Source organism: Moschus berezovskii, chromosome 2 (assembly GCF_049115385.1).
Source record: "Moschus berezovskii isolate FMDL1 chromosome 2, NW_MosBer_1.0, whole genome shotgun sequence".
Classification (NCBI taxonomy): Eukaryota; Metazoa; Chordata; class Mammalia; order Artiodactyla; family Moschidae; genus Moschus; species Moschus berezovskii.
Genome location: NC_142461.1, coordinates 91400683 through 91426852, shown reverse-complemented (window position 1 = coordinate 91426852; position 26170 = coordinate 91400683). Strand labels below are relative to the sequence as shown.

At 41.1% G+C, this 26170-nt stretch overlaps 1 protein-coding gene across 4 annotated transcripts in view; it reads right to left on the bottom strand.

Annotated features, from left to right (window-relative positions):
- Positions 1-21132, bottom strand: part of LYPD6 (LY6/PLAUR domain containing 6) — a 140582-nt gene extending 119450 nt beyond the window's left edge. For 2 of the 4 annotated variants that reach the window (XM_055398049.2, XM_055398045.2), the window contains exons 1-2: positions 18628-18821; positions 1767-1857 (exon numbers count right to left, since the gene is read on the bottom strand). The gene's annotated coding sequence lies outside the window, so the exon portion shown is untranslated. Of the gene's footprint in view, positions 1-1766; positions 1858-18627; positions 18822-21002 lie in introns of those variants that run through there. The other 2 variants (XM_055398047.2, XM_055398046.2) reach the window with 2 other exon arrangements.
- Positions 21133-26170: the final 5038 nt, after the last annotated feature.

Below are 26170 nucleotides of genomic sequence, written 5' to 3'. Positions count from 1 at the left end.
TAAAAATTTTAAAATAAATAAAAATATTTTAAAATAATAGAAGAAAGAAACCTCCACTGTGTAAAAAAGAAATGGTACAGATGACTTATTTACAAAACAGAAATAGAATCACAATGTAGAAAACAAACATGATTATCAAGGGGTATGGGGGTGGGGGATAAACTGGGAGACTAGGGTTGGCATATACACACTGTGCTGTGCTGTGCTTACTCCCTCAGGCATGTCTGACTCTTTGCGACCCCATGGACTATAGCCCACCAGGCTCTTCTGTCAATGGTGTCACTACTATATATAAAATAGAAAACTAATAAGGACCTACTGTGATAGCACAGGGAGCTTTATTCAATATTCTGTAGTGACCTATATGGGAACAGAATCTAAAAAAGTGTGAATATATGTACAACTGATTCACTTTGCTATGAAGTAGAAACACACTGTAAATCAACTAGACTCCAATAAAAAAATGTTTTAAAGAAATAAGTTACATATATATATATATATATATACACACTATACATCTTATTCACAAAAGTATAATATTCATAAAGGAAGAATTATTAAAATGATTTCTTAAACAGAAAAAAGTAAAAAATAAAATGAAAAATGGAAAAAAAAAACCCTTAAGAGCACTGCTTATAATTAAGCAACCATCCTCAGGGAAAGAAAGTAGGTCCCCCACAGAACCCCTACTTTCAAATAACTAGCGAGATGATTATCTCACAATATTACCTCTAAATATTACCCCAGGATAATTCTCTTTCATAATCAGTTATAAAATATTTCATGATTTAAATAGGCTATTCTTAATATCATACTTTCTAGTACCAAAGGTCTTTAAGACTATAACAATGACTTATCTCTTCCAGCATCACTCTGCCTTTCTATATTCCTTCTCTCCACTTCCATGAAGGATGGGGAGGAGGTATGTCATGAAGTCCTGGCCTATTCCAGTCACTAGAAGTTACCATGGGGGCTGCGTATGGACGAGAAAGATCTGCTTGTGGGCCTCTCATTAGGGTGGTGGAGACGCCCCAGCAAGGACAGGGTGGGCACCTGCCCATCCCACGCTCCAGGAAGCCCAAGACCCACCATCACCTTGGCTGTGCTGTCCAGTTTAGCAGACACTAGCCACATGTGGTCACTTAAATTTAAGTAGATTAAAATTAAATAAAATTTAAAATTCAATTCCTCAGCTGCATCAGCCACATTTCACTAACTCAGTAGCCACATGTGGTCAATGCTTCTATACTGACCAGTGCAGACACAGAATATTTCTGTCACCACTGGAGAGACTAGAACATTCTACTGGACAGTGTGCAGTCCACTGAGCTGCTCACTGATCACTACTCTCCAGCCAACACCTGTGTGTGTTAGTTGCTCAGTCATGTCCAACTTTCTGCGACCCCAGGGACTGTAAGCTCTCCAGGCTCCTCTGTCCATGGAATTCTCCAGGCAAGAATATTGGAGTGGGTTGCCATTCTCTTCTCCAAGGGATCTTCTTGACCCAGGGATTGAACCTGGGTCTCCCACATTGCCAGAAGATTCTTTACTGTCTGAGCCACCAAACACTTAGGGGGCTTCATGAACTGTCATAGTCTGCTGACTGTCATAGTCTGCTGGAGCTCTGCTCTGTACCTCCCTGAAACCCAAAGAAAAAGTGGGGATACAGAAATGTCACACCTGGTTATGCCAAACCACTAACACCACGCTGTTTTAAAGGCACTCTTTAAGTAAAATGAACAAAGAAATGCATAACTTGCTCTTACCTCAGGGAGTTCTGCCAAAGTCTTCAGCTTTCCCAACTTCATGAGAAACTTTAACCCAGAATAAAAATGAGACTTGATCCTCATCTAGATTCTAGTAAAAAGTAGGAGAGGGAACAAAAGGCAAAAATTTTCTCACCATTTGTTCTGAAGTTGGCATCCTTTGTATCATTTTATGGTCACTTTTGTTTTAATTATCATTTTGCATCAAAAAAGATGTCTTTTTTTTTCCCTTTATAAAACATGACTCCAAAGTTCCAATGAAAGCATTAAAATACAAGACTTAGCTTTATCACCAGGCAAGTAAAGTCATTCGATATCTGCCTCAACATAATGCAGCATACAATTTTTTCCAACTTACTGAAATTGCTATCTAAGATTCAAGAACAAGAGACAGTTGCTAATAAATTTAAACTTTCCCATACAGTGACTTTGGAGAACATAAAATTATGAGAGGAACTAAATTCACATTCCAAGCTGCTTTCTGAAAGATGAGCTGACCTCTCGACAGTCTATAAAGTCTGTGAAACATCTGTTTTGATAACATATGTACTTAAAATTCCCCACATGTCAGTTTCAAGTTACTCAAAATATAAGGCAGCACCAGCTGCAAGGATAAGGGGAAGAAGCTGTTGCTTAAGTGTCAAGAAACACTCAAGATTTTAATGAGACTCAAGACTCTACCGTGTGCATATCGTGGTCCTGGGAAATAGACAGAATACAGACTGTAAGTCTCACGCCTTCCACTAGTGAGAAAATTCTACCCTGATCTTGGTAAGTTTCCCCTTACTACCTTCTCGCTAAGGGGCAAGTGTTTAATTCTCTTCCCTTTTAACCAAATGCCCTCCCTTCGTTATTTCTAACCCTTCAAATCATCCTTTTGCAAAGACCAGTTCCATTTTCACACTTTCCATGAAACTTGCTTCATCTCTTCTGGCCCACATATTCCTCACTCTTCTCAGTAGGTATTAGCAAAAAAATAAAGGACCTTATAATGGTCACGTAATTATCCTCCTTCTGCCCTGACAGACAAATCTGATCTCCTCACCCATATGGGTTAGCTCCCATTTCCTGGCTTTTACAGAGAGAGTGAAGCCCCCCAGTTACATCTTCAGCCCAGATCTCTCTCCTGAACTCACAGTCATATCCCCAACCACCAATTCAGTCTCCACGTGGAAGCCTGATAAGCATCTCAAATGTAAGGTGTCTCTTGAGTGACGGGCTCCTCTTGCAAATCTGCTCCACCTCAGCCTTCCCATCTCAGTACCTGACAACCCTACCCTTTCAGTTCTCTGATCCCAAACCTTGGACCCGTCTTTGACGGGGCTTCCTCACTCATGCCCCATACCCCACCTTTCAGTAAATCCTATCTCCTCCATTCTTTTCAGACAGACAAAGGTTGCCCTGTTTCACCACTTCCGTTGCAACCTCCACTCCATGTTGGATCTAAACCAAAGTCACCGGGATTGTTGCAATAGCCTCCCTCAGCCTTGTCCCCTCCTTCCTAATCATACATTTAATCAGGTCATTCCTTGGTGGAAATTCTTCCAATGGCCCAACTCTCTCAGTCCAAAAAAAGAAAGAAAAGGAGAGGGAAAGAGGAAAACGTTTTCTAAGACTCTGCCTGATGGAAGGGCTGCCCTCTTACGTCTTTGACTGTATACTACTCTCTCCCTGGCTTACTCCACTCCCACCATTCATCTCTTGCTGTTTTGAGAGCCAGTGACTTCATGATGCCAAAATAGCACCTTTGCATTTCTGCCTGGAAGGCCCTTCCTGCAGAGGTCCCTAAGGCTCTCTCCCTTACCTAGTCCAGATGCTCATGTGACACCTTCTGAGGGGGGCCTCTGGCCACCAAACTGAAAGTTACCAACTGCCTCCAGCTCACCTCTGACACACTTTCTCCCTCCCTCCACTTTGCTTTCTCCATATCACTTAGCATCATCTGGCATGCTGCATATTTTCTTATTTATGTCCTTATCTTCTGCCCCAACCTTTAGAATGTAAGATCTATGAAGACAGGGATTTTGTGAGAGTTATTTACTGTTTTATCCCCAAAGACTTTTGCTTATTTCACTCACTATTGTGTTTTCACTGTGAACTGTAACTGGCATGAGTTGTTTCTCAAATATTTAAAGAGACAGAGAGAGAAGACATCCCGAGTTCCATGAAGACAGTTGCCCTATCTTACCCTTTCTATTTATATCTTGGGTAGGGTCCAGAAAAGAAGTACTAGTTGCCTGATTATCACCATGTTTGCATTGGCAAGTATAAAATATTTAACCATTCAAATTTTTGGACTTGTTAAATGTAGACAGTGTTGATGTAATATTAAACAATGTAACTATTTTTTAACGATTTCAACATTATTTAAACTTAAGTTTATAATCTATTCAACTGTGAACAATTCTCAAAGTCACGAATAAGATACAGTTTCTTAAGTACTGCCCCCCAAATGACACAAACACCTGCCCAAAAAAAGATGGGAAAGGGAACCTTAATACTGTCATTTGTTGGGTAAATTACAGCAAATAAAATCAACTTCTATACCAAGCCCCCAACGAGTCATTTGAGTTCTTTTGTCATTAGCTTGATTATTAAAATAAACAGGTGCTTTTAATAAATCAACTCCACTGTGCCAAGTGATGCTGTTGGTAAAGTCCTAGACAAATATTAGGGAATTACAGATATTGGAGGAATACAACAGAGAAAGGAGGAGCTTTCCCCTAATCCTGTTTCAAAAGAGAAGGATATATACCCTCTCGTTTCTTTTCTTTATTGAGGTATAGTTGATGTACAATATATGTTACAGGTTAACAACATAGTGAATGATTCATAATTTTTAAAGGTTATACTGCATTATGGTTATCATAAAATATTGCCTATATTCTGTGTGTTGAACAATATAACCTTGTAGCTTATTTCAGTTCAGTTCAGTCATTCTTAGTCGTGTCTGACCCTTTGCGACCCCATGGACTGCAGCACACCAGACCTCCCTGTCCATCACCAATTTCCGGAGTTTACTCAAACTTATATCCATTGAGTCAGTGATGCCATCCAACCATCTCATCCTCTGTAGTCCCCGTCTCCTCCCGCCTTCAAACTTTCCAAGCGTCAGAATCTTTTCCAATGAGTCAGCTCTTTGCATCAGGTGGCCAAAGTATTCCAGTTTCAGCCTCAGCATCAGTCCTTCCAATGAATATTCAGGACTGATTTCCTTTAGGATAGACTGGTTGGATCTCCTTGCAGTCCAAAGGACTCTCAAGAGTCTTCTCCAACACCACAGTTCAAAAGCATCAATTCTTCAATGCTCAGCTTTCTTTATAGTCCAACTCTCACATCCATACATGTCTAGTGGAAAAACCACAGCCTTGACTATGCTTATTTATTTTATATATAATAGTTTGTACCTCTTCATTCCCTACCCCTGTCTTTCCCTTCCCCCATTCCTTCTCTCCCCTGGTAACCACTAGTGTTTTTTCTCTATGAGTCTGTTTTCTTTTTCAAACAACTAATCTTTAACAAAGGAGACATACTAGTCAAGAAGTCTAAAAAATGCCTAGTCTTTCTACACATTCACAGCACAGACTATACAATATCAACAATCAAGTACAGACCCAATGCAAATGAGATTCTTTTTCACAAAAGATGACTCAAACTTTATGCCGAAAGCTTTATGGAAATCAGCATACCTAAACTGACTGAGCATTCCAAAGGGGAAATGCTGTAGCATGCCAAAACAAACCCTACTCAGTGGTTTGAAGGCCCTTGGGTTCAGTCCCTCAGAGAGCATCTCATTCCTATGGGAGAAGACTCGGATCTCCTTCATACTTCATTGAGCTCCTGCAGTACAGAACCAACTACATCTGTTCGGTTTGGTGAAACCTGTACAAAACTTTTTAAGTAGAATTCTTTTTATCTGTGTATCTTCTGAAACAGAAAAATGAACATTAAACACTAATTAGCTTTATGTTGGCAGGTTATAAAAAATTTACTTTTAATTGTTAAGAGAAACACCCTGTACAGTAGGTAATGGTTACATTATTGGCATGACAGTGGTGACAGTTACAGGAAGCACTGCTCATTAACTAATCTGTTTTATTTATTCAGCAAACACTGATAGAGTAGGGAGACTCTCTCTCACTAGATATCTGCTGAGCATCTAGTTTGTGCAGTGCTTGCAATGTGCAATGAACTAAAGTGCTGCCCAAATGTTTAAGGGAACAAAAAAAACAGCCTCTAAATATGAGAAAACTGAATTTAAAAACCTAGGCACAGTGCCACTTGGAATCCTCATTGAGACAACTCAAAAAGGTGAGGAAACACGAGTCTTACGAGTCAAGCCAATATCATAATATGTATATTATCACTTGGGAAAAAAATAGTTAGAAATTCTTTACCAAATTTCAAACCTCAATTTAGAGTTTAAAAATATAATTAAATGCATACAACTAATTCCAATTCTTTTAACAAGACAAGAAAAACTAAATAGAAATATTGATGTTTCATCAGAGATAAACCTGAATTCAAATAATAGAACATTTGACAAATATTCTTAAAATTTTTAAATAAGGGTGGAGGATAGACAATCAAACTTTAGAAATAGTGCCACATGTAAATTTAATCGTAAAAGAGAAATTATTATCCTATTTTGGCTTTTGTATCCTAACATTATCTAATAAATTATTTCTTTAAAAACACAGAAAGAAAATTAAATTCAGAGCCCACTGAAAATTGTCAGGTGTAGGTTACCATAGAGGTTTGGATTACTTCTAATTCCAGAGAATTCACAAAGTGCAATGATGAAAAAAAAGAAAAGAAAAAGTTGTGAATCCTTATTACTTCTTTCTAACCCAGAATTAAGTCCTGTTTCCCCCACTATCCCCGACAGCGAACAACCTGTGAACGGCGAGTAACCTCATCACAAGGATCCAGACCCAGCTATGCTGCACCCTGGACCCCTGCCGCCTCTGCCTCCCCAAATAACCGTACCTTTTACCAGCTCCTCATCCAGCAAAGGAGGAATCTGGCAGGAGCCAAATAGAAAGTCCAAGACTGGAGCTGGTGAGGAGAGGTATGCCAGACGTTGCCTGTAATCCTGAAGAGGAGGGCAAGGACAGTGCACATTTTGTATACCTTCAGTATTCATCATTTCATCTTTATGCTACAACTCTGAGATTAATTGCACTGCTTTGCTCAGAAATGCCTCTGTCAGGATGAAATCTGGGTCTTTTATAAACTGATAAACTGTTCCTTTGTGAAATATTATCCCCTATTATTCTCTATTAATAAACATTTCAATACTTTTGTTAGGGTGTGTGTACCAGGGAAATTTGTTATTTGTGTTCTGACTGCCTGAGACTTTATGTCATCTAAAATATACAAGTTTGGGGAAAGTACATGGCTTGCACGTTTGCACTATCTCAATGTGATCTTAAAGCAGATGCAGGGATTTTTCTAACAGAGTACATTTTAAGGTTTATACAAAACAAAAATTCTTCAAGATGAGAGGCAAGGAGTTAGCTAGAAAAGAAACAGAAAGAAAGACATACTACATAGCTGTACATTCACAGAATTTAAAACCGAGAAGAACCTCAGGCAACAGCTAGTCCAGTATTTGGTGTTGCACAGAGCACTAACTCAAATGATGCACCTTCTAAATGGGTTCCATTGGCAAACAAGTTTGGGATCCACTGAAGAGTATACCTCCTTTCAAGTATGTAGAATGATCATTCATTTACTAAAAGTTCTGAAAAGTCTTACAGTTGAAAAGCAGTTAACCCACTGTATCCCAAATATTTTTGACCACTGTACTTCCCCCCCGCCCCCCAGATATCCCAAGGAACCAGTATCTCTTCTTGCAGAACCTATTCTAGAAGTGCATGTGCAATCATTTTACAAATGAGAAAAGAGACGTTCAAAGAAGTTAACTGACTTGGCCAAAACCCAGGAAGGAATTCAGTTCAGTTCAGTCACTCAGTCATGTCCAACTCTTTGCAATCCCATGAACCACAGCATGCCAGGCCTCCCTGTCCATCATCAACTCCCGGAGTTTACCCAAACTCATGTCCATTGAATCAGTGATGCCATCTAACCATCTCATCCTCTGTAGTCCCCTTCTCCCAACATCAGGGTCTTTTCAAATGAGTCAGTTCTTCATATCAGGTGCCCAAAGTATTGGAGTTTCAGCTTCAACATCAGTCCTTCCAATGAACACCCAGGACAGATCTCCTTTAGAATGGAGTGGTTGGATCTCCTTGCAGTCCAAGGGACTCTCAAGAGTCTTCTCCAACACCACAGTTCAAAAGCATCAATTCTTCGGCACTCAGCTTTCTTTATGGTCCAACTCTCACATCCATACATGACTACTGGATAAACCATAGCCTTGACAGGAAGGAATTAGTGGTTAATAATTCAGCAAATAGCCAGATGACAGCTTAAATTAAAAGTGGGAAATAAACAAAGATCCCAACATCGTTTTGTTTCCACCCATACCTCACCACAAATCATTGCCTCTTCTGTATCTCTGTCTCATTCACCTTGGATTCTTTGATTCCCTCAACTTTTACTTGCCTATTTGACCAATATGCTAGATTCATTGATTGGCCAACATGCGCTTCTGGGAAGCCATTTTTGTATTTATGGCCATGCCTTGCAACAAGTGAGATCTTAGATCCCAGAGCAGAGATCAAACCTGTGACCCTGTGTTAGAAGTGCAGAGTTTTAACCATTGAACCACCAGAGAAATCCTCATGGGAGCTTTTTAAGTGATCTTTTAGACTCTAGAGTTGAGAAAATGACTCAGCACCAGAATTGCCCTAATGGAGGATGCGGTAGGAACACAAGATAACCTAAGGCAAACAGAACTTTGTGGCTCTTTTCAATTTTATTTCTGTTTAGTTTAGGGCTTCCCCAGATAAGACTGGAATGAGATAGGACTGGAAAGTTTTCTTCAATTGGTTATAAATTAGGTGATCCTTTCCTTATTGTAAGTCTTCCAGCTCCTTCTTTTCTGTACTCTTTTTCTGCTTCCTATTTCCTGTGTTCAACCTTACTCAGTACACTGTTCCAGGAGAGATCTGAAGCCCTTGTGCAATGTCAAAACTGCCCAGAAGCTGTAGGAAATGAGTTTATCCATTTGCCTACAATGTCTTATAGGCTTAATGTCTACAGCATACATTGCCTACAATGTCTTATAGGCTTAATGTCTACAGCATACATTTCTTAAATTTGTTTAACCTAGCTGAAAATTACCCCCTTTAACAGTGGTCTTCATGACATAGTTTCCAAGCTAAGAAAGTACCATTACAAACAGTACCTCTCTTTAAACTGCTATTTCATTATAGGATACACATTGCCTGTCATTTAGAAAGCTGAGCTTCTGAACAGCTTTGATGGGAAAAACATTTTTTGAATCCTATTGATTTTTACTTGCTTGGTTTGGTTCTACCAAAGAATAACACTATTGGCAGCAGTAGAAAATGAATCCTGAGTTGTTTCTCAGAACTGGGTGGAGTTGATGCTAATCCAGCCACATCTCACCTCAGTTCAGTCGCTCGGTCATGTCCGACTCTGCGACCCCATGGACTACAGCACGCCAGGCCTCCCTGTCCATCATCAACTCCTAGAGTTTGCTCAAACTCATGTCCATTGAGTCCATGATGCCATCCAACCATCTAATCCTCTGTCGTCCCCTTCTCCTCCCATCTTCAATCTTTCCCAGCATCAGGGTCTTTTCCAGTGAATCAGTTTTTCGCATCAGGTGGCCAAAGTATTGGAGTTTCAGCTTCAACATCAGTCCTTCCAATGAATATTCAGGACTGATTTCCTTTAGGATGGACTGGCTGGATCTTCTTGCAGTCCAAGGGATTCTCAAGAGTTTTCTCCAACACCACAGTTCAAAAGCATCAATTCTTCGGCACTCAGCTTTATTTATAGTCCAACTCTCACATCCACACATGACTATCAGAAAAACCATAGCTTTGACTAGATGGACCTAAAACAACATTTTAAGTCAGCTGGCTGTGATTCCAACATATGATAATGGAACAGGAAGAAGAACCCTGGCCCTTTGAGATTAAACAGATCTAGCCTTGTCTGGTTCTCTATTTAAAAAGCATCAGCCCTAATTATGTGTTGAAAACTCATTCAAAGACTTTTCAACAGCCAAGAAGGATTTTGTATATCTTTACCTATATATGGCAAATTTGATATATTGTCTTCTGTTTTATTCTATTGAGGATAAAGATCAAACACACTGAACATATGCTATATATATATAGCTAGGTAGCCACCATGTAACATAGAGGAAAAGAATGCTAATGAGGTAGTAAGAAATTAGATATGAATAATTAAATGTAGCTGACAAGAAATGATTATTTTCTTCCTTGAACTTTTCTGTTGTTTTCAGTTCAGCAGAAATTAATTCTATATACTTCTAAAAAGCATGGTACAGCTTAGTATGAAAGTGTGAAATAGCCAGCTTTTTATTTTCAGGTGAGCAGACGGCTTATCTAACTTTCCCAAGTCCTGGTCACAGTAATTGATGGCTTAGAGTCTGTTCTGTAAAGACCCTCAATACCTAGAGTGTATTCCCTAGGAAACAAAAGCAAGGAATGGTCTTTGAGGAGAACAGTCACAGTTGGCAGTATTTGTTTGCTCTTGGTAGACATTCAGGGACTAAAGGTACATGGCAATTGTCATAAACCACAAAGCCAAAGGGGGCCTCCCAGGTGGCACTAGTGGTAAAGAACCCACCTGTCAATGCAAGAGACTCAAGGGAGGCTGGTTCAATCCCTGGGTTGGGAAGATGCCCTGGAGTAGGAAATGGCAGCCCCCTCCAGTATTCTTGCCTGGAAAATTCCATGGACAGAGGAGCCTGATGGGCTATGGTCCATGGGCTTGCAAAGAGTCAGGCATGACTGAGCACACACAGCACACACAAAACCACAACCTATCTTTTCCATCTAAATCAATCGTCTGCAATTCCCCCTCTTCCTCCTCCCTACCCCCCAGCCCATCCCTAAACTTTATAGCTTTATCTCTATGAAAGCAGTAAGTCTATTCAACACATTCATTGAAGGCTTACTCTGTAAAAGACAATGTACTCATGCAAGCATTCAACAGAAATAAGACATGATGGATATAATAAGCTAGAATGTAAAACTCAGTACACTATTATGAAATACAGGTATAAGTAAAAGAGAAAAATGTACATTGATATAAATCAAGAGAAAAGACTTCTTTGGGAGGACTGCATTTGAACTAGGCCTTGAAGGATTAAAAAGAATTGTCAGTTGGGAAATAATGGATGAAAGAATACTCCTGACCAAGGACACGTCTGACCAAGAACAAGTTAGAATTGCTACAAAAGTTTCTGTGGATTCATTCAGTTGGGTGACTGGGAATATGAATTGAAAGAATTCCATAAAGGAAAATCTTTCTATGAAGTTATACATAAAAGAAAAACAATGTGTTTCTAATACCATTCCTTTGATCTTGTATCGCGAAAGATCCTACATCAATGCAGAATATTACTTCTATTAAAGTCAGTATTTTTAAGAGTTAATATTTTAGAACACTTGAAAGTCAACTTTTCTATCTTTATGATAAAAAAAAATTCTAAGAAATTAAATATATTCTACATGGATAATCAAGTCAAAGAACAGGAAGGATCTACATAGTAAAAAAAGAACAAATTCCAGGGAGATATGCTAGATGCTTTAAATTTCTTGTTACAGATCTCCAAGAACTCTGTCTTGTTAACTTAGTTTCTTCTAAATACAAATATTAAGTCACAGTTTTACTAGATCAGTATTATTGGGTAGTTTTAAATGTCAAAATATATATGTTGGTTCCTACTCACCTGGGAATTTAATTAGTGTAACTCCTTGGTTTTATAGTTGAAGCAAATGAAGGCCAGACAGTGGGTGCCTAACTTGCTAAAGGTCAGTCAGCTAGTTAATAGTAACCAGTTAAATTGGAGGAAACTATATAATTTGCCTAAGGACACACTTGCCTAAGGTCTGGCAACTGGTGGGGCTGGAATTATAACGTGGGAGATTCCTGGCTTCTAAGGTTATTCTACACTGCTCTCTCTGCCAATGGAAAACTAACAATAATCCCTCATAAGCAGGTAGAGTCCTGTAGATGAAAAGCCATACAAATAAAAAGTAGAGTAATAAATGCTAGTATTATAAGTCCAAGTAAGTGTATATATTATCTAAATTGCTTTAATGGCATAAAGAAACAAGTATTTCTAGACATCGTGATGGAAACAATGTGTACATTTGCTAGTTTATATAGTATCTGGTACTTTTTAAGAAAGAGGGAAATAAGATAAGAACAATGCAATCTTTATCCTGCTTTTTAGAGCATAAAAATATTAAGCAATATATTTTTGAAAATGTTCACCCCAAAAAGCACTCCCCAAACACATTAACTGTATTGTATTTAGTCATTTAGAATGCTTAGAGATACTTGTTTTGATAATTCAAGTAACATTCATGATTTTTTTTAAATGTCAGACATAGGACAATCTTGGCTTTAAGAATTCTTATATCCATGGCTTTTAAAAGGTCTATGAAAAGATGAAGATTTCACACCCAATGCTTCTGTAATGCTTTTGTTTTGCCAACCGTCCATTATGTGGTAATCATTTATGCATACACCTCAATGTTTTTTGGAATCTATTTTTAATTTTAGCCTTCATCCTCTCTTGGCGAAAGAGAGAGTAAGGATGAGTGAGTGGGATGCAGGACAGGAGACAGAGGTATTATTAACACATAGTCTTATTACTTCCTGTCTGAACCCCCTTGCTTTCAAATATCAACAGATGTGTTTTAGTTTTTTTATTTTCATGAAAAATAATCCAAGTTCACTGTATTTGTAACTGTGTGCATGAGAATTTGACTTCTGGTATCTGTCTAGCTTTTCCTTTGCAGCAACCTCAAGAGGGTAAAAACGTCAATTAGCCTACTCATTAATGGTAACTAGTCACCAGTTATATATTATGAGTAGACTGAGAGAAAACTAAAATTATCTAATGAGGACATTATACATTGGGCTTCTTTGAGGGCCACGTTTCTGGATACATCCCTTATGGGATCCTGGAAGCTTTGTCAACACAATTGTTACAAGAGATACCAGCTTCCATTAACTTGGTTCATCATATCCTGACAGTGGTGGGTGGTGTAGTCGCTAAGTTGTGTCTGACTCTTTGCGACCCCATGGACTGTAACCTGCCAGGCTCTTTTGTCCATGGGATTTCCCAAGCAAGAATACTGGAGTGGGTTGACATTTCCTTCTCCCAGGGAAGAGGGTAGTGCGCCTGCGTTTGTGTGCTAAGTCACTTCAGCCGTGTCCGACTCTTTGCAACCCCATGGACTGTAGCCCACTAGTCTCCTCTAGTCCATGGAATTCTCCAGACAAGAATACTGGAGTGGGTTGCATGTCCTTCTCCTCATATCCTGATAATCATGGCAAAAATGGAACATCTTTTCATTTCCCAGTTCTCACTACCTAAAGAAAGCACAGTGTTCATCTTTAGTCACACTTTCTTAGTACCAAAAACAAAAACAAAACAATATTTAAACTTGCTGCCTTTCATATATAGGGAATTCATGGGGAAAAGAGAGGCAATTTTTTCAACTTACAGATTTTCAGAAGACATAAAAATGATAATCAGATAAGCCTTTCTATATGAAATCTGAGGTTACAACACTATATCTTATTTTCATAATACTTTTTTACTAAGAGCAATACACATTCATTGAAGAAAATCTGGAAAGTACTTAAGTAAAAGAAGACAATAAAAACACTTGTAATCTCATACACACTAGTAGTGTACTAGTTGCTCAGTCGTGTCTGACTCTTTGTGGCCCCATGGACTGTAGCCTGCCAGGCTCCTCTGTCCATGGAATTCTGCAAGAAGAATACTGGAGTGGGTAGTCATTCCCTTCTCCAGGGGATCTTCCCAACCCAGGGATCAAACCCAGGTCACCTGCATTGCAGGCAGATTCTTTACTGCCTGAGTCACCAGGGAAGCCCTATAATCTCATAATACCCAGAGACAGTTACTATTAATGTACTAATGCATTTTTTTCTATATAGAAAGATGAACAGATAAGTACAGAGAATTTATACAAACTTACTCAACTATACATTTTAATAGTATCATACTAATATAAAATTTTATATCCTTCTCTTAACATTGACTTTAACTTGGTGGACATATCTTTTAAAAGAGAGCCATGAGAATATTATCCAGCTATTTTGACTGCTGACAGGAATGGAATTTAAAACCATCTCCTACAAATGTGCTTGGGATTGCTTTTCCCAAGTATACTTATCTTCAATCTTCCATTTTGACTTTAATCTTCTATTATTTTTCTTCCCATTTCAGTTCAGTTCAGTTCAGTCACTCAGTCATGTCCGACTCTTTGCAACCCCAAGAATCACGGCACGCCAGGGCTCCCTGTCCATCACCAACTCCCGGAGTTCACTCAAATTCATGTCCATTGATTCGGTGATGCCATCCGGCCATCTCATTCTCTGTCGTACCCTTCTCCTCCTGCCCTCAATCCCTCCCAGCATCAGGGTCTTTCCCAGTGAGTCAACTCTTCACATGAGGTGGCCAAAGTATTGGAGTTTCAGCTTTAGCATCAGTCCTTCCGATGAACACCCAGGACTGGTCTCCTTTAGAATGGACTGGTTGGATCTCCTTGCAGTCCAAGGTTGTCTTTAAAATTATTCCTATGGTTCAATTCTATCAGCATAGTTTTCACTTACTCGTAAGAACTACATACCATCTGCAGACATTTATAAAAGTTAAAATAAAATCATCCCCAAACTAGTTCCCAGAAGAGCCTACCTGTCTACTCAGAAAAGTGTCTATTTATCTCCAGTTTGTTTCTTGTTTCTTGGCCAAACAAAAAAATCATGAATAGGGAGAGAACTAGGATTTGAAATCCAGTCAAGCTTTCTGAAAGTTTAAAAACGTATATCCTTTCTGCAACACTTTAACTACAAATATATTCCCTTCTTAAACTCTTAACAAATGATTTTCCCTTTCTCCAAAATAAGTTGTATTACTGTAATCTATGTTCACTTTGAACACTGATCTCACAGTTATCCATAGGGACATGGATCTGCCTTGATGGCTCCAGAGTCCTCCCTGAAACTCCTCCCCTGACAAGAGCCCCTCAAGTCTTCCAGCCAATGCCCTGGAGAGCTGCCACTCACACACTAAGGTTCAGCACACTTGGATGATGACCATCTTGGAGATTTAGTATCTAGTCTGTCGATTAGGTCGAGAATATCCTCAGGACTTGCCATTTCTCAATCTATTATTTACAGTCCATTTACTGCCTGAGAAAGCCTGGGTATAAGAATATTATTCAGCAAAAGCGGAAGCAAAGAATTCATTTACATTGTGTTCTCTTTTTATATCTCTGAGTATGTGTTTGGTACAGTGCAAGGCAGGTACTTCTACAATTCTCATTTCAACAATATATGAGTCTTTCATCATTATTTTGGGAATCCATTGCAAGAATTTGTCCACATTCATTTTTGGCAATCTCATTTTCAGTATGCTTGGGATCTGTCACCCTTCATGGGCTTAATTTAGTAAACTGACCCTTCAAATATTTCTGCCTGCATTAATGCATACAAAATTAATTCTACTCATTATAATAAATATTATGCAACATATTATGCAATATATCCTGAGCAACAGTTGTCCAAGAAAAGATCTGCAAATGATGGATTTTTAATAAATAATCATGTAGGCAGATATCTGAAAGCTCCTTATTGCTAGCTATTCAAGTAAAAACATGATTTCTCTTTAATCAATGTCTTCTGCTGCATTTGTAAACTAGTTAATGAGGGTTTCAGAACTTTTGATAAGTGGGTTTCCCCCACACCACCCCCACAGAGTGGTTCTGCATTTATTTAAGTGATGTTTTGTTCAATTATTTTTAAAATTCAAATGACACTAACAAAACAATCATTTATTAGAGCTTCATTGTAATTGTCTATTGAACGTATGAGGAGTTTCTACTTACAGAGTTGCAGACCTACATATTTCTCAAACATCTCTACCACTGTCACTTGATTTTTCTGAAGCACTACCTTAAGTACCTAGTGGCTCAGCAGTAAAGAATCCACCTGCAATCAAGGAGACAGGGGTTCGATCCCTGTGTCGGGAAGATCTCCTGGAGGAGGACATGGCAACCCACTCCAATATTCTTGCCTAGGAAGTCCCATGGACAGAGGAGCCTGGTGGGCTACAGTCCGTAGGGTCGAGAAGAGGACATGACTGAAGAGACTTAGCACACAACATAAGTACAGGGTTTCCCAGGGGGGGCGAGTGCTTAAAACACACACACACACACACAAACCCTGCCTACCAATGAAGTAGACATAAGAGCCACAGGTTTGATCCTTGGTTCAGGAAGATCCCCTGGAGAAGGGCATGGCAACCCATTCCAGTATTCCTGCCTGGAAGAATCCCACAGACAGAGGAGCCTGGCGGGGTCACAGAGGAGCATGGGGGGCCAATGGGGTCGCAGAGTTGGACATGGCTGAAGCGACTTAGCACGCAAATACCATAAGCACATCATTCTTTAGGGTTTTGATTACTTGTATATTTAACAACTCATTAATAAAAATAATATGCCCCTTTGAAAAACATAGTTCCTTAAAACCCATTATTAGCTTTCTCCCTAAATGTTTATCAGCCCACATGCAGTGGGAGCTAAGTGGTACTTTGCAGGGTAAAGCCTTTTGAGAATGGTACATGATGGTCCTGAAGCTATGGGTTGAATAGTAAAAAAATAAAAAGGTACAGAAATCAGAACCAGGAAATAAGGAAGCCCAGCATGAAAGAAGGAAGAGAGGCAGCAACGGAGGGAAGAACTTGGGAAAAAACTTGAACTCTGCTATTCACCTTGGAAAAGTACTCAACTTCTGAGAGCTTCAGTTGTTCCACCTGTAAAACAGGGGTGATGAAAATATGACTTCCTCACAGATACTTTAATAGTAGATCTCAGTGTGTCTTGTGAAGTTTACAACATGATGCAAAGTATGGCTTTTTACTTGGCATCATTCGCTATAATCAGTCCCATTTATGCATTCTGTGCTATAAACATTCATCTTATAAAGACTGTGGACAGCTTCAAAAGGTAGACCCATGCACTGTAACTACCTTTTCTGGTTTGGAAGCACTTCTGATATTTTTAACCCAAAAAACTAATTCACAATTTTTAACGGCATTTGTGTGCCACAAGCTCAGAAAGCTTACTGTTTGTTCTCACGACTAGAGTCCTGCAAAATCTCTTTTTAAACAAGGAAGCCTCTTTTAAGTCCTGTTTCAGTCTGGTGCCTTTGGTCAAGGTGGAAACTAAAATTGAAAACAGATAGATGTTTTACATTTAAATGGGTTTAACATAAATGTGTATTAAGCCATTTCATGGACGATTGCACAAATATCTTTTGCAAACTTGGTACACGTGAGCACATATACAGTAACCATTAGTGTCTTCTAGAGAAATAAGGTGCAGATCCAAAATTTTAAAGAGCTATTTCGAGTTCCTCTCACTGAAAGAAAATGTAATGTCTTTAAGGGAATTGCTCTAATAATATCAAGGCATCTGAAATGGCTAGCCAGAGCAGAACAGAACAGAGTGGATGTCACCGTAAGTCAATTTAACAAGAAATAAGCTTCCCCCTGGAGAATCTAAACTCCCTAGTCTCCCACAAAGAAAATTGAATTTTGGAGGTCACACCTTGGGTAGGTTACCAGAGGGAGAAGCTTAACATTCTTTTTGCCATATGTTCTGGTAGGTCAACGCTATTCTACCAACAAATTCCCTCCTAAACATTGCTCCTTCCTCAATTTTTCCTCTCCCCCACCACATCCTCCTCCAAATTATAACAAGTCTTTGGAATCCCCTAGGAAATGGCAAATTATTGTGACACTTCAGATGCCGGGGCCCACTCTGGATACAACCATGCTCAAACATCGAGTTTGGAACCTTGCGGAGAGGAATAGGATCCAAGCCGAAGGCAGGAGCTGGGGGCGCGAAACTAGTGGGATTGCGGCGGGGAGTCAGAGCGAGTCAGATAGATCCACCAGAGCTTTAGGCTAACTGTTAAGCCAGATGTAATCAACGGAACTGCTCTTTAGACTGGAGAGAAAAGCAGGTCGCCAAGTCAAGCCCAGGCGAAGCTCTGGCTCCGTGGGTGAATGACCCACTCGCAAAACTCCTCCCGAGTGGTGATCGGAGGGCCTTGGGCGTTCGCGCAAAGGCTGGAAGCGCCCCGCCTCACCGCCCCTTCGGCAGCTGCTCTGGATGGGCGCAAGCCGGGCCACCACCCACCCCCATCTCCTTCCCACCCCCGCCCGCCCCGCAGCAACATGTGGGGTGCTGCTACTCCGCCGCCCGGCGTTCTCCCTCCGGCTGGAGTTCCTGGTGGACGCACACTTGGCCCTGGGAAGGTGCTGAATTACTCTTGGGGAAGATTCCTTCAGCGTTGAACTTGGCAGCTCCTGACGTTTCCATCCCACCCCCCGCGCGCAGGCACTACACACACGCACACACACGCCCCTCCGGACTTGCCCAGGCTGCGCGCAGTGCGGGCTGCCCACTCGGAGGCAAAACATCGGAGCGGGATGCCGAAGCGAGGATCTCAGCTCCGCCGACCGGGGGACCAAGAGGGTGTGGGGGCAGAGGACTGTCCTAGCAGAGGGCAGTTGCAGGGACTCAGCTCACTCCGTGGTGGGTCCAGGCCCCGCAGTAGATCGGGCGGCTGGCAGGAAACCCCTCTCGTTTTGTGCTCTCCCGGGAAGCCAGCCTCTACTCACCCCGGCTGCACGCGGATTCCGGCCGCCAGCGGCAGCCCGCTGCCCCATCCCACGAACACTGCGGCGCCCCCAGAGTGTGCAATGCGGAGCCCCGGCAGCGCGCGGCCGGAGCCGGGGAGTGCGAGGAGGCAGCGAGGGAGCGAGGGAGGGAGGGGACCAGGGAGGGAGCGCGGCGGGGAGGGACAGGGCGGCGCGGGGCGCGCGCGCCACGCCCACTCGCGCCCAGCGCTCGCCGCCGCCGCCGGCCAGCCCGGCCTCGCCGGCCGGGGACCAATCAGCGCGCGGGTGTGTGCTGGGGGAACCGATTCCTCCGCGGGGCGCGCTCATTGGGCCGGGGCGCGCGACCCAACTCCGGGAGAGTCCGCCGGGGCGCCTAGTGTGCAAACTCCCGCCGACACGCGCTGGCCACCCGGCGCAGGTGGGCTTTCCCGGCTCCGTGCTCGGGCGTGCTGGGCGAGTCTGCCGAGTTCCGCTGGCGGAACCGGGAGGATGTGAGACCGGCTCTTGAAACGCGTTCGCGGTGAGCGTTCAAAACCAGCAATGTTTGCTCAGGTTGCACCGGCCCCTTCCTGTGAGGCACCCTCGCGCCGCTCGCTTCACCCTGGCCGGCAGCCGAATGAGGGGAAGCCCGGCCATGTAAAAATGGCCCCAGCCAAAGCCTACTCCCCGCCACCCCCAGGGTCTTGCGAAACCCGATGCACCTAAGAACCCGAGCTGAAAAACTTCGTCGAGCTCCTAAGCCAGGGCACCCCTAGACCACTTGACGTTTGCAACAGAAGAGCAAGCCCTTGGGGCGGGCGGCGGAGGGGCGGAGAGCCGGGGTGGTGCTGGCCGACCCTCGTGAGGAAGCGAGACTCGCGCTCTGGGCTTTGGTGGGGAAAGCTCCCCCTCCTCCGCCAGACATTTCCCTCAGGTAGAGCCCTCCCACCCCCGCCGTCTCTGGTGGTATTGATTTTTTTTCTTCCCTGGTGTAAATCATGTCTGACTCTCGGGGACTTTTCAAGCCGGAGCCTCAGAGTGGAAGCTGAGCACGGCCCCACTTCCCCCTCCTCCCCTCAGCTCCGCCAGGGCTGGCGGGGACTGGGGTTTTTTTTTTTTTGCGGGGGGTAGCTGGTGGACTCCAGGGAAGGTCTGAAGGAAGGACTCCATCTGCGAGCCAGCAGCTCGCCCCCAGCTGCCCCACCTCCGCCAGGTACCTGACCTGCGGGCTGCCTTTGTTAGGACGGCCGCCCCGGTGGCTACATTTGTTTGTCCATCTTTCAACCGAGCCCACTACCCCCGCTTCCTTGGCCTTTCTCTTCTTTGAGCTTCTTTTCAGGCAGACCTCCTTTGTACCTTCCTGCCTCTGTTCCTCCTCGTAATCTACTCCTGCTCAATATAAAAATATCCTTTCTTTTTCTTTTTCTCCCATTTACCCTATTTGGAACGGTCTCGGATAATTTGTTTTGTTATTTTTTGATTCACAGCTTCTGGACCTCAGAAAGTTTTTCTCTTACTTATAGTTGATGTGCACAGGTTCACACAAGCTCTAGATTCCAGTGGGCAAAAATAATTATCACTCCTTTAGAACATTTGGACACGGGAGGTGATCACTGCGGTGTGCTGCCTTCCTGCAGGGCTCAGCACATTGAATGAATTGAACATGAATTAATCAAACGGAACCTGGAAATGTCCCTCAGTGAGCGACCGGGCAGGTTACCTGTGGGAATCTGGTACTAATGAGAACGCGTCCTGGATCGTCATCGCTGCCTTAGTTTCCAGGGAAGAAATCCTGTCTTGTGAAGTTCCCATCCATGTACCTAATTCACTTCATTTTTCTCTCTTTTTTTTTAACTGACTCAGCTCGCAGTATAGTCAAAACTTAACATTTGGGCTCAAAATTAAGTTCAGTATATTAATGCTGTTCATGAGACTTAAATTCTTTGTGGGGATAGCATCCTTAGGATCTATTTTAGAATGATAGGCATTCAAAATATTGGAAGTGATTTATCTCTGTGGACTGTGACAACAGATGAATTTTTTTATTCTTTATACTTTCCTGAATTTTCTAAAAAAAATGTAATACTTATTAATCAGGAAAAAAATAATTTGTTAATTCCCTACATACAATACTCTCCAGGCATCAGAAGAGCTGAAATATTAAATTCTCCTTCTCCATCACCCTTCACCTCTTTTCAATCACCAAGTCCCATAAATTTGGTCTCCTGGAATAGCACTGAAGTCTGTCTCTCCACAGCATCTCAACTGCCACTGCCACACCTATCATGTCTTATCCAGGCTTCAGCCATAGTCTTAACCGCTCTACTGATCATGTCACTTAAAAGCTTAACATCCATCACCCTCCCCAACTCCACTGCTATGAAGTTCAAACCTACCTTGGTTGACAAGGCCTTTCATTCCTGTCCCAATCCCTGCCTTCCATTTTGGTTTCATGCTGCCCCACGCTTCCCTACATAGGATGATTCTACCTTCCTGCGACTTTTTTGTCCTTCCCATAGATGTTGTGTGACTTAGAGTCCCCGTGGCTAAGACTGTCTAGTGCTGCAATGCCCTTCTCTTCCTCTCCAGCCCCACCCCACTGCACCAGTAAGTTCCTACCTCTGCTTCAAGACTCACTTCAAATGTCACCTTTCTAAATGAGATCCCAGAGCAGATTTAGCAACTCTTCCTCTCTGTACTTCAAAAGCAAACACTTTTTTTATTCAATGGTTGATTATCCAGCTCCTATTATGTTCTAGTCACTGTGAAGAAAACATATATTGTATTTATACTGCTGGAACAGACTATGAGAGAGACAAACATTAAGGCCTGTCACACAAATAAATAATTGCAAACTGAGATAAGTGTGATGAAACTGCTACCTGCGCAAAAGGAAGCATGGTTTACTTTGAACAAATGCCAACTACAGTTCTTACCACATTGTGCTCTAACCTGTTGATTTGTTTGTCCAGAGCTCTATCTCCCATCATATTCATCTATGTACTGACATCCAGAACACAGTGCCTGGCTCACTCTAGGTGCTCAGTAAACATTCGTAAAGAAATGAATGGATAAATAAGTGAATGGGTATTCAAAGCCCCCACGAAGCATTTCATTTCATTTATTTGCATACTGCATTTGTGCAGAATCTATAAGTCTTTACTTCTGTGTTTTAAAAATTAAAATTATTAGATCCTTGTCTCATCTTTTATAACTGTAATCTAGTTCTCCCAACAAAACTTACCTAATTTATTCTTGTTTGATGTCATATTTTGGAGACATTAGCTAATATACTATTTGTAGATAATCTGTTGTTGTTCAGAGGAATTTATTCTTTTGTTCTTTTTATAAATTTGGCTTTTAACATATAAATGTTCAATTTTAAGATCCAAATCACAGTCTATAAAAGAATAAATAAATTGGGTTTTATCAAAATTAAAAACATTTGCTCTGCAAACAAAACTGTTGACAGAATGAAAAGATATAGACTGGGAGAAAATATTTGCAAATCATATATCTGATACAGGACTTGTAGCAGAAGATACTAATCTATCTCAGTTCCACTAATCATTAGTGAAGTGCTGATTAAAACTACAATGAGATACTATCATACACTTAATATAATGGTTGGAAAAATCTGATAATGTCAAAATCTGATGAGGATGCAGAGCAACCAGAATTCTTGTATATTGCTGACAGGAATGCATAGTGGGACTGCAACTCTCAGTTTCACAGATATTGTAAAATTAAATATACACTTCTTCATATGGCCCAATTTTCCACTAGATATTTACCAAAGTGAAATGATAGGCCTATATTCATGCAAAATCCTCTAAATAAATATTTATATCAATTTAATCACTAAAATCTTGAAACAACTCCAAAGTCCCTCAACGGGGAAAAAGCTAAATAAAATGTAGTAAATCCATAGAATGGAATACTATTCGATACTGAAAACGGACAGGCTGTTGATACAGTGTTCTATATCCCAATGCACTATGTAAGTGAAAGAAAAAGACTCAAAAGCTTAATGTATATACTAGTTAGCAATGGCAGAGCAGCAAGATAAAAAGGTTTTTATGATGATGGGCCCAAAATAATTTGAGGTCTGGATGATCTATATTTAGATGAGACAGTTGATTAAACCATTGTTAATTCAAGTTTCCTGTCATACAGAGTTAAAGCTCATTTTACCTAATATAATGTTGTTGGTCAGTCGCTAAGTCATGTCCAATTCTTTGTGACCTGATGAACTGCAGCACACCGGGCTTCCCTGTATTTCACCATCTCCCAGAGTTTGCTCAAAACACAATATAGTGAGTGCATGAATTAATCATTAATGAAAATTCCACTAAACAGTCTTAGTGAAAGAAGAAACTATGACTGTCTTTTTTACCAAAATATCAGCAATGCCTCACACAACGCCAGTAGGCTCTCAATAAATACTCGTTAAATGAATGAACAGATAAGAATGAAGATAAAGTTGAAATTTTACAGGACTATAACAAAATTTTCCATTCAGATGAGTGTTTTCTTCTTCAAAGTAGCTACTTTGTCACATTACATTTTTCATTCCAGTGATTCAGCTCCTGTTTCAAAATATATTCCCTTCCTCCTTCTACTTATTAAAATATTGCCCTTTCTTTAAGTAACAATGTTTCCCTTAAATGAATTATTCACTTTCTTTCTCTCAATGAGCAAACAATAAATTTAACATGTCTTAACGAACTGAACTGAACTGAACATTCTGCTGATTTTTCAATATTCCAAGTAATGTCTGGTTTATTTTTTTCTCCTCTATGACAAATATCAGAAGTTTATATAGCAAGCACACAGCAGAAATGAAAATCCAGATTTTACGCAAAGCTTGAGAGATTTGGGCTCAAAAAACCATCCTATTTCCAGATGTATCACTAAAAGTGATTTTCACTTATTGGACACTGATGATTGACATTAAACTCTTGAAATATCATTAAAATATTTCTACTCTAACCAGTTTGCACAGTCAAGTGAGTTTTAAAAAATCATTTACAGCTAAGCAATTATATAATTTATTAAAAGAACTCAATTTTCTCTACCAGTTTTTCTACCAGGAAACGGTAATCCTGGCTGCCAGGAAAGACCCCTCAGTTGCTTTAACACATCAATCAGTTTTATACCTGTTTCTGTCAGGGCACTTTTTGCATAAACACGGAAACCACATAGAATTGACATGGTAATCCTTCCCATAAATGAGAATTACCTAATTACCACCTGACAATGAAAATATTAGAGATTAAGGAGAGGAAGTCGTGAGAGATGGGCAGATAGATGTAAGCTGAATGGGATAGTGTAAAGAATAAATCCATAAAGGTCTAAAAGTTTCATCATCTTTATTTTCCCCAGTGTCTGTCACTGTACCTGAGATAATTCAGGACTGGTTGAATTTTTGCTTGTGATCTTACTTCTGTGCTCAGGGCCAAGAAAAAATGAGATAAAATTTCAAGAGGTTATGTTTTCATCTTTCCTCATCCCATTGCTGATGCCTGTAATTCCACAGTCAGGGCAAATTTCCTTAGCCAGATCGCAAAGAGGATTTATCTGGAATTGCGTGTTAACCTGAGTGGTGGTAATGGTTGCCTGGAATGCTGTGCCAACAAGGATCACAAGGCCAATCTGATGGATCGATTAGCAAACCTTTGATGAAGGAGAGCAATTATAATTTCAGTTTTGGACACATGCAGATTGGTTGTAGAGTAACGTTACCAGATAACATTACCCAGGAGGTCGTTGGATATGCAGACCCAAAGCTCAACAAAGATGTACATTTCTGAGACTTCAGTTTAAACTCGCTCCTGTCTCCACTTGTGCACACAGCAGACATGTGCTTGTTCCTTCTGAGACCTCACTTGGCTTCGGCACCCTCTGAGTTCACTGTTCCTCCTAACCACCACCAACAGATAATTGTTGGAACAAAAGATGAAAAACAATTATATCCCACAGTGTCACGTTAATCCAGATTTAGCACCTTGTGGGTTAGGACAAAAGGACAGTAGCTAAGGAAGTTGTTTATGCTAGTGAGGGTATTAGTCAAGTGACCAACCTTGTTGTCTAAGTTGGAAGGAAAAGAAAAAATACAAGGATGAACTTAAAAATGAAATTTTTTTCCCTCATAAATTTTTCAATGAATTTCTTTCCCTCCAATCCCAAGAATTGGAATCAATGTAATTCTCTGTCCTTGAATTATCCATGTCTTAGACCAAGCACACTTTTCCCTCCCTATGTTAAGTATTACTGGAACCAAACAAAAATAGCTTAGCTCTTTGCTCCAGGGAATACATCCATCTGGAAAGCTCAGTCGTGTCCGACTCATTGTGACTCCCTGGACTATACAGTCCATGGAATTCTCCAGGCCAGGATACTGGAGTGTGTAGCTGTTCCCTTCTCCAGGGGATCTTTCCAAACCACAGGTCGAACCCAGGTCTCCCACATTGCAGACAGATTCTTTACTAGCAAAGCCACCAGGGAAGCCCAGGAATATTAGATTTGGTAGCCTATTCCTTCTCCAGGGGTTCTTCTCAACCCAGGAATCAAACCAGGGTCTCCTGCACAGCAAGTGGATTCTTTACCAGCTGAGCTACCAGAGAAGCCATACCACGCACCATGTGGGATCTTAGTTTCCTGACGAGGGAGTGAACCTGTGCCCCTGCATTGGAAGCAGGGAGGCTCAAGCATTGGATCACCAGGGAAATCCTCTGGAAAGTAAACTGTGAGCCTATTAAACTGTTAACATTTTAAGGCTAACTTCTCATCATGTGAGTACTTCCAGACTCTCTCCTACCTGTGCCTACCAAAAATGTTATGTCATAGACTCTGCCCATTCCAACCAGTCCCTGCTTTTCAAGACTTGCCTAGAAATCCCAGCTAAGACTCTAAAAATATCATAAATACCTATGGAAGTAAGTGAAAGGAACTCAAATGAGAACAGGGGCTGTTTATTCAGAGCTTACTAGAGCAAGAGATTTCAGCCACCATCATTTGCATTTGGCAGCAACTGAACACAAGCAGAAGAGTCGTAAAACTTTATAATTAAAAAAAAAAAAAAAAAAAGACAACTTCTGGTATGCATTGCTGTCATGGAGTGGCTGGAGTACTTGGGCAACCAGAAGCAGGGAATCCTGTCTGATTGGTTTGAGGATCATATTTGGCTTTCTCTGGTTAATCCTGGGTTTGGGAGAGAGGGCAGAAGTAGGGGAGCTGTCAGTCATTGACCAGGCCTGACCATTTTAGGCTAATTGCCGAAAAGGTTGTGGTTTGCCTTCCTGACCTGTTAGTTGCAGAGGCTGTGGGTCAGAGTTCTATTGTTATATATGATCCAGTCATTCCGCGTTTGTCCAGTCTCCCGTGTCCTTTCCTAATTTTCTGATTTTTCAGCCTGCACTAAGACTTTGCAGCAGATGTTCTCCACATTGCAGGAGCGTTAATAAATGGACCTTTGCTTCATCTGCAAGTGTTTCTGGTGGTCTTTTGAAGAGTTACCAGTGAACGGTCCATATCTACGCTTCATGTTGTATAGCTATCTTCT